Source organism: Rattus norvegicus, chromosome 8 (genome assembly GCF_021556685.1).
Source record: "Rattus norvegicus strain SHRSP/BbbUtx chromosome 8, alternate assembly SHRSP_T2T, whole genome shotgun sequence".
Lineage (NCBI taxonomy): Eukaryota > Metazoa > Chordata > Mammalia > Rodentia > Muridae > Rattus > Rattus norvegicus.
The window spans coordinates 25297859-25303858 of record NC_141541.1 but is presented as its reverse complement, the minus strand read 5'-3'; the positions used below and the strand labels follow the sequence as shown (position 1 = coordinate 25303858).

General features: G+C 45.9%; 1 protein-coding gene and 1 pseudogene across 23 annotated transcripts in view; one reads left to right on the top strand and one right to left on the bottom strand.

Moving 5' to 3' along the window:
* Positions 1-495: 495 nt before the first annotated feature.
* Rpsa-ps20 (ribosomal protein SA, pseudogene 20) lies at positions 496-2911 on the bottom strand (annotated as a pseudogene).
* A 241-nt stretch (positions 2912-3152) lies between these two features.
* Positions 3153-6000, top strand: part of Zfp266 (zinc finger protein 266) — a 30574-nt gene continuing 27726 nt past the window's right edge. For 4 of the 23 annotated variants that reach the window (XM_087563070.1, XM_087563056.1, XM_087563062.1 and 1 more), the window contains exons 1-3: positions 3153-3221; positions 3457-3554; positions 4639-4765. The gene's annotated coding sequence lies outside the window, so the exon portion shown is untranslated. 23 annotated transcript variants of the gene reach the window in all.

Here is a 6000-nt window from a genome sequence, read left to right as displayed (position 1 = left end):
GGCTTCTAAAATATATACATGTATACAAAATATTAATGGAATTACCCCATTATAGGTGACAGCATCCCCACTAGACACAGGCTCACAGATAAAAAGTCCAGTGCCAGGCATGTACTATGCCACTCTTGTCAACCTTACACATTACTTATAAGTAACCATCCATCTTATGCAGCTACAAACCCTGGCAACTACAATAATGATTGGCCTGCCACGGGCCCACAGCTGGTCAAGATGCAGAAGAGAAAGATGCCCAGTGCTCCTAACCTCTGAACCATTATGTAGCCTCTGTTTACATAATTTCTCTCTTATCTAAAGTTTTCTCTTATTTTAGATTTATTTATTTATGTATGTGAGTACACTGTAGCACCAGAAGTGGACATCAGATCCCATTACAGATGATTGTGAGCCACCCTCGGGTTGCTGGGAATTGAACTCAGGACCTCTGAAAGAGCAGTCAGTGTTCTTAACCACTGAGCCATCCCTCCAGCCCCTGTTTGTACATTCTTTTCTTTTTTTTCAGCTTTTAGGAACTTTATTTTTAGTTCCACCTTTCTTCCCTTTGCTCAGGCATCTGCAGGGCAGCTCAGGACCACTCAGTGGTGGCTCCAACCCACTCTGTGGCCTGCACTGTGGGAGCTGCTGACCAGTCCTCAGTGGCTGGCTGTGCACTCCAGTCTTCCGTGAGGAACTGCTGGACCGGCACAGAGCGCACCTGCACACTCTCAGATCAGTCGGCCACCTCAGGCTGAGCAGCAGTGAACTCAGGCGCTGGTGCAGTCCATTCACCCTGGAATTCCTCCTTGGTCACAGCCTTCTCAGCAGCAGCCTGCTCCTCCTTCTCAATCTCCTCTGGGTCTCTGTAGAAAATCAGGCATAACCTCCCACGAGTGCTCCCGGGAGATAGTACCCCGCATGCGCAGTACTTCCCGGGTCAGCAGCCACCACATCAGACCCACTGAGCGAGCTCCCTTGTTGCACCGGATGGCAATGTCCACATTGCGCAGGGGAGAGTCTGTGTTACACAGAGCAATGGTGGCCGGGTTGACATAGAGGCCTCTGTGAGGGGCTGGTGGTCAGCCCTGGGATTGGTCACCACTAGAAGCCGTGGCTCCCTGAAGGCTGCTTGGATCTGGTTAGTGAAGGTCCCAGGTGTGAAAGGGCCAGTGCTCTTAACCACTGAGCCATCTCTCCAGCCCCTTAAAGATTTTTTTTTTAAATTTATGTGTATGTGTGTGTCTGTGTGGGTGGCTGCAGATGCCAGAAGAGGGCATCGGATCCTCTGGAGCTGCGGTTATTAATGGTTGCTAGCTGCCTGACATGGACACTGGGATGCAATGTCCTACGAAAGAGCTGCAGGCTGCTCTTCCAGAGGTCTTGAGTTCAATTCCCAGCAACCATATGGAGGCCCACAACCATCTGCAATGGGATCTGATGCCCTCTTCTGGTTTCTGGTGTGTCTGAAGTCAGCCACAGTGTACTCACATAAATCAAAAAAAAAAAAAAAAAAAAAAAAAAAAAAAAAAAAAAGAGCTGCAAGCACTCTTAACTGCTGAACCATCTCTCTAGTCCCTTGTATGTGTTCTCTAGTCAGCAGAGTAATAAGGTTTCATTTGTACCTTGTATTGGTTGACTGACATTTATTCTGCAGCTCCCACCTCCCCAAAATGTACCCTCTTCTTCCTCCCAATTTAATGCCTTATTTCTACTCATTATTATTGTGGTGATGTATGGGTGTTTTTCTTGCATGTATGTCTGGGTATTAGATGCCCGTCTCATGCCCATGGAGGACAAAAGAGGTATCAGGTACACTTGCGACCGGAGTTCCATACAGTTGTGGGCTGCCATTGGGGTATTGGAATTTGAACCAGCGTCCTTTGGCAGAGTAACAAAGGTTCTTAACCACTGAGCAATCTTTCCAGCCCAACTTCTCGATTTCTTTAAAACATCTTTTGTTCCCCCATTCATGGTCCCCTTTCTAGGTTCATGACTTATACTCACAGTCACAGTCATATAACACACACACACACACACACACACACACACACACACACACACACACTCACATTAAAAGCCAGGATACATATGAAACTATGAATAGTAGTTTATATCCCTGTCTGGCGTTGAACTCACAGAGATCCACTTGTGTTTGCTTCCTGGGGGACTAAAGGTGCACATCGCTATGCCTGACCTAGTTTTACTCTGAATTACTCCAAAAATAGAAAACACCCAAGTTGTTAAACTGCCTCTAAAAAGTAAGTCATTTGGGCCCAAAAGCTGGCTAAGTGGGTGAAAGAGAAGCTGACTTCTATTCTTGAAACCCACAGTAAGAGAACTGATTCCTGAAAATTGCCCCCTGAGAACTTTGCCACGTACATAACTGCTTATTCTGTTGAACACATATACACACATACACACACCAAAAATCAGGAAAAAAAAATGTTAGGAACTAAGCATTTTGGATACAGGGTTTCATGTATCCCAGGCAGGCTGGCCTTGAATTTACTATGTAGCCAAGGCTGGCCTTGAACCTCGGCTCCATCTCCCAAGTATGGGAGAACCATCTGCGATACTGGAGATGGATCCCAGGGCTTTGTGACGCTAGGCAGGGACTCTACTAATTGAGCCCTGAATGGTGATGGTGGGTAGTATTTTTATCCTGAAAACATGACAGAATCAACGACTGAGGTGTTAGCACCGTGTCCCGAGACACACAAAGGCAGGTCCACATAAAGGTGTCTGGAGACAGCGATAACCGAATGGACCAGACGGATCCTTTTTCCAGGGTTGGCAGATTGTGCAACATGGCTAAGGGCACTGCGAGCGTGAGGGAGAGGCGGGAGAGAAAAGCTTTTGTCAGCTGCATCTCCACCGGGGCGTCCCCACCCCCATCCTCGCCCCACCGGTCCGCCATCAACCAAGGCGCACCCCGGCCTGGTCCCGCCTCTCGCCCCGCCCCCGCATTGCTCCCCCTTCAAGGTCTCGCTTCTGACCTCGACCTCTCGGCTCTATTCTAGTCTCAACTCCCCTCTCGAGCCCACCCGAAAAAGGGCGCGACTGCGGGGACGCGGGAACAAACAAGTTTTCCCCTCTAGCCTGGAGAGCTCCAACGTGGCCGAGAACTCCAAGGCGGAAATGGAAGTGACGTCACGACCAGTACCCCCCCTTTTCTGCGAGCTCTGAGACCTTCTCGGCGTTTGTCCGAGGGCTCTCCACACAGCTCGGTGAGGATTCGGTGAGGAGGTGCGGGGGCGGCACGGGGAGGGAGAGGACTCGGTAGGCCTCTGCGGGGAGGCGGGCGGAGCTCTGCTCGCGGGGTCCCGCGGCTTCCCCGGCTCTGCAGCCTTTCCAGGTGCGGCGGCCCGAGTGCGCATCACGGCTCAGCCCTGAGCTGCTTGCACCCACCTTTCTTCTAAAGCCCGTGTAAAGTAACCTTCGTGGAATTGCTTTCCTCCCCAGAAAGAATAAACTTTCCGCCATTGGTATCACATTGAGACGCTGTTTTCCATTCTTGGACCGAGCGATTCCGTTTGCTGCAGCCGAGCTTTGGCTGAAAGGTGGGTGAGGACAGCCTTTTCCTCTTGTTTTTCTTTTTGTGTGTGTGTGTGTGTGTGCGTGTGTGGAAAGGAATGCTTTATCCGATTATTTCGCCTTCGTGGGACATATTTTTACCCGAGACGCATTGCATTCTGATTTTTTAAAAAAGGCAACTTCGTTGTAGACTTTTGCAGGGTGCATTTATCTGTATGTAAATAGAAACGTACAAAGACCCGGGTCTTTGTGTGGAAGAAAAGTAAGGAGACCAAGTTACTCTTCTTTTGATGCTGGGGTTGCAACTCAGAGCCTCACGATGCTAAGCACTCTCCTGCTGAGCTACACCCTAGCCCAAATAGTTAGCTATTGTCTGAATGTTGTAGGCCTGTGCCTCTTGCAGACTTTAAAAAATGGAGGCTTTGTTAGGTTAGTACTGATTGAACTGTTTGGTTTTTCCAAGGAAAAATAAAATAGAGTTTATGTTGAACTATTTGAGAATAAGTTGAGAATTTCAGGCATGATACTTTTACATAATGGGGTAATACATTTTCTAAAAAAAAATGAAGATAGTGAGTGACCCAGTAAGAACTTAATACTGACCTTTCAGCCAAGATAATTAAAAACAATAATATTATCTAATATCTTCTTTGTGTGAAATCAGAATTCTTCATTGTTATAAGATAGCTTTTTTGGGTGTTTTTGTATCTAAGATCTTTTCAAAGTTTCTTTGTTTTTTTTCTAATAGTGGGAATTGAATCTAGGGCTTTGTGCATGTTTGGTAGGCTCTCTGCCACTGAGCTAGAAACTCAGACCTCTTTAAGGCATCTTGTTTAATATATTTTAAATTGTTAATTTTTTTAAAAAAAATTAGATGTTTATGTATGGGGTGTGGGTTTATGCCCTTGAGTGCAGTGCCTTGGGATGTCACAAAAGGGCATTGGGTCCCTAGAACTGGAGTATAGGAGGTTGTGAGCCACCCGGTGTGGTGCTGGGAACCAGATCTCTGGTTCTGGAAGAGCAGTCTGTACTTTTTTTTTTTTTTTAGAGATTTATTTATTATATATAAGTACACTGTAGATGTATATCTGACATCAGATCCCATTACAGATGGTCGTGAGCCACCATGTGGTTGCTGGGAATTGAACTCAGGACCTCTGGAAGAGCAGTCAGTGCTCTTGACCACTGAGCCCTCTCTCAGCCATCTGTCCAGCCCCCCAGTCTGTACTTTTAACTGGTAAGTCTTCAGTCCCCCCTTTAAAGGTGTTACATTGAAATTTTCAGATGTCTTTTAGGATCTTTGAACCTAGGGTTGGTCATGTTTGTTATAGTAACTTTTTAAGGAGGTGTGCATTTTCGACATTTCTGTGTATATTTTGATAGTTTGTTTCTGTTGGCATTTTTCTCTATATAAAATATTTTCTCCATTTTTGATTGTTTATAGCTCTTGCCTAGACTGTGTGAGGTCCCAGGTTTCATCTTCAGCACGACAGTGAAGGGGAGGTAGTGAAAAAAAAATACAACTTAAGCCTGTTCTTACAGTAATGAATGTATTACAAATTGATCAGAGCTTTGGAAGGTAATACACTCTACTGAGTTTGTTACACTCTTGTTATATGAGAGTACATGAAGGTAAGAGGTGTGTGTGTGGTGTGTGTGTGAGTGTGGTGTGTGTGTGAGAGAGAGAGAGAGAGACAGAGACACACAGACAGAGACACAGAGAGACACACAGAGACACAGAGAGAGACACAGAGAGAGAGAGAGAAGCAGACAGAGACTGAAGTGGTGAACTTAGGGCCTTGGACATGATAAATAAGTGCTCTGTCACCGAGCTCTGTGCCCAGTCTTTTAACTGCTAAACTACATTTTATTTTGCCCATACAAGTGTATGTATACCCTAGGGTATGTGGTATCTCCTGGGGTATGTGTCAGGAATCCATTCCTTCATCAGGTGGGTCCTAGGAATGGAACTCAGGGTTTTAGTCTTGGTGGCAAATGCCTTTACACACTCAGCCATTTCCTGGGGCTGGGGCTGGGGTGGCTACTGCTGCTTCCTCTTCCCTCCTCTTCTTTCTCCTCTCTTCATCTTTGCCCCCCCCCCAGCACAGATATTTCATATACCTTTTTATTTGACAATGTTGATTATATAAAATAATGGGTTTATTATGACATTTTAATTCATATGATATATTTTGATCATATTCACTTAGATAGAAGTGGGTTCTATCTAAGTTGAGATTAAATGACAGGGTATAGGAATAACCACCTTGAAAGAGAAGGGTGTAAGAGGTCAGGGGACATGGTAAGCAGTGACTAGTTATATTTGTACAGTGCAAGAGGAGAGCTTCAAGAGTTAATCCCGGGGTGACAGTAATCTCACTTATTTTCTTTGGTGGTACACGAACTCTAACAAATGGGTAGTGGGGACAGGCAGGAATATCATCGCAAGTTTGAGGCAACTCAGGACTGTAC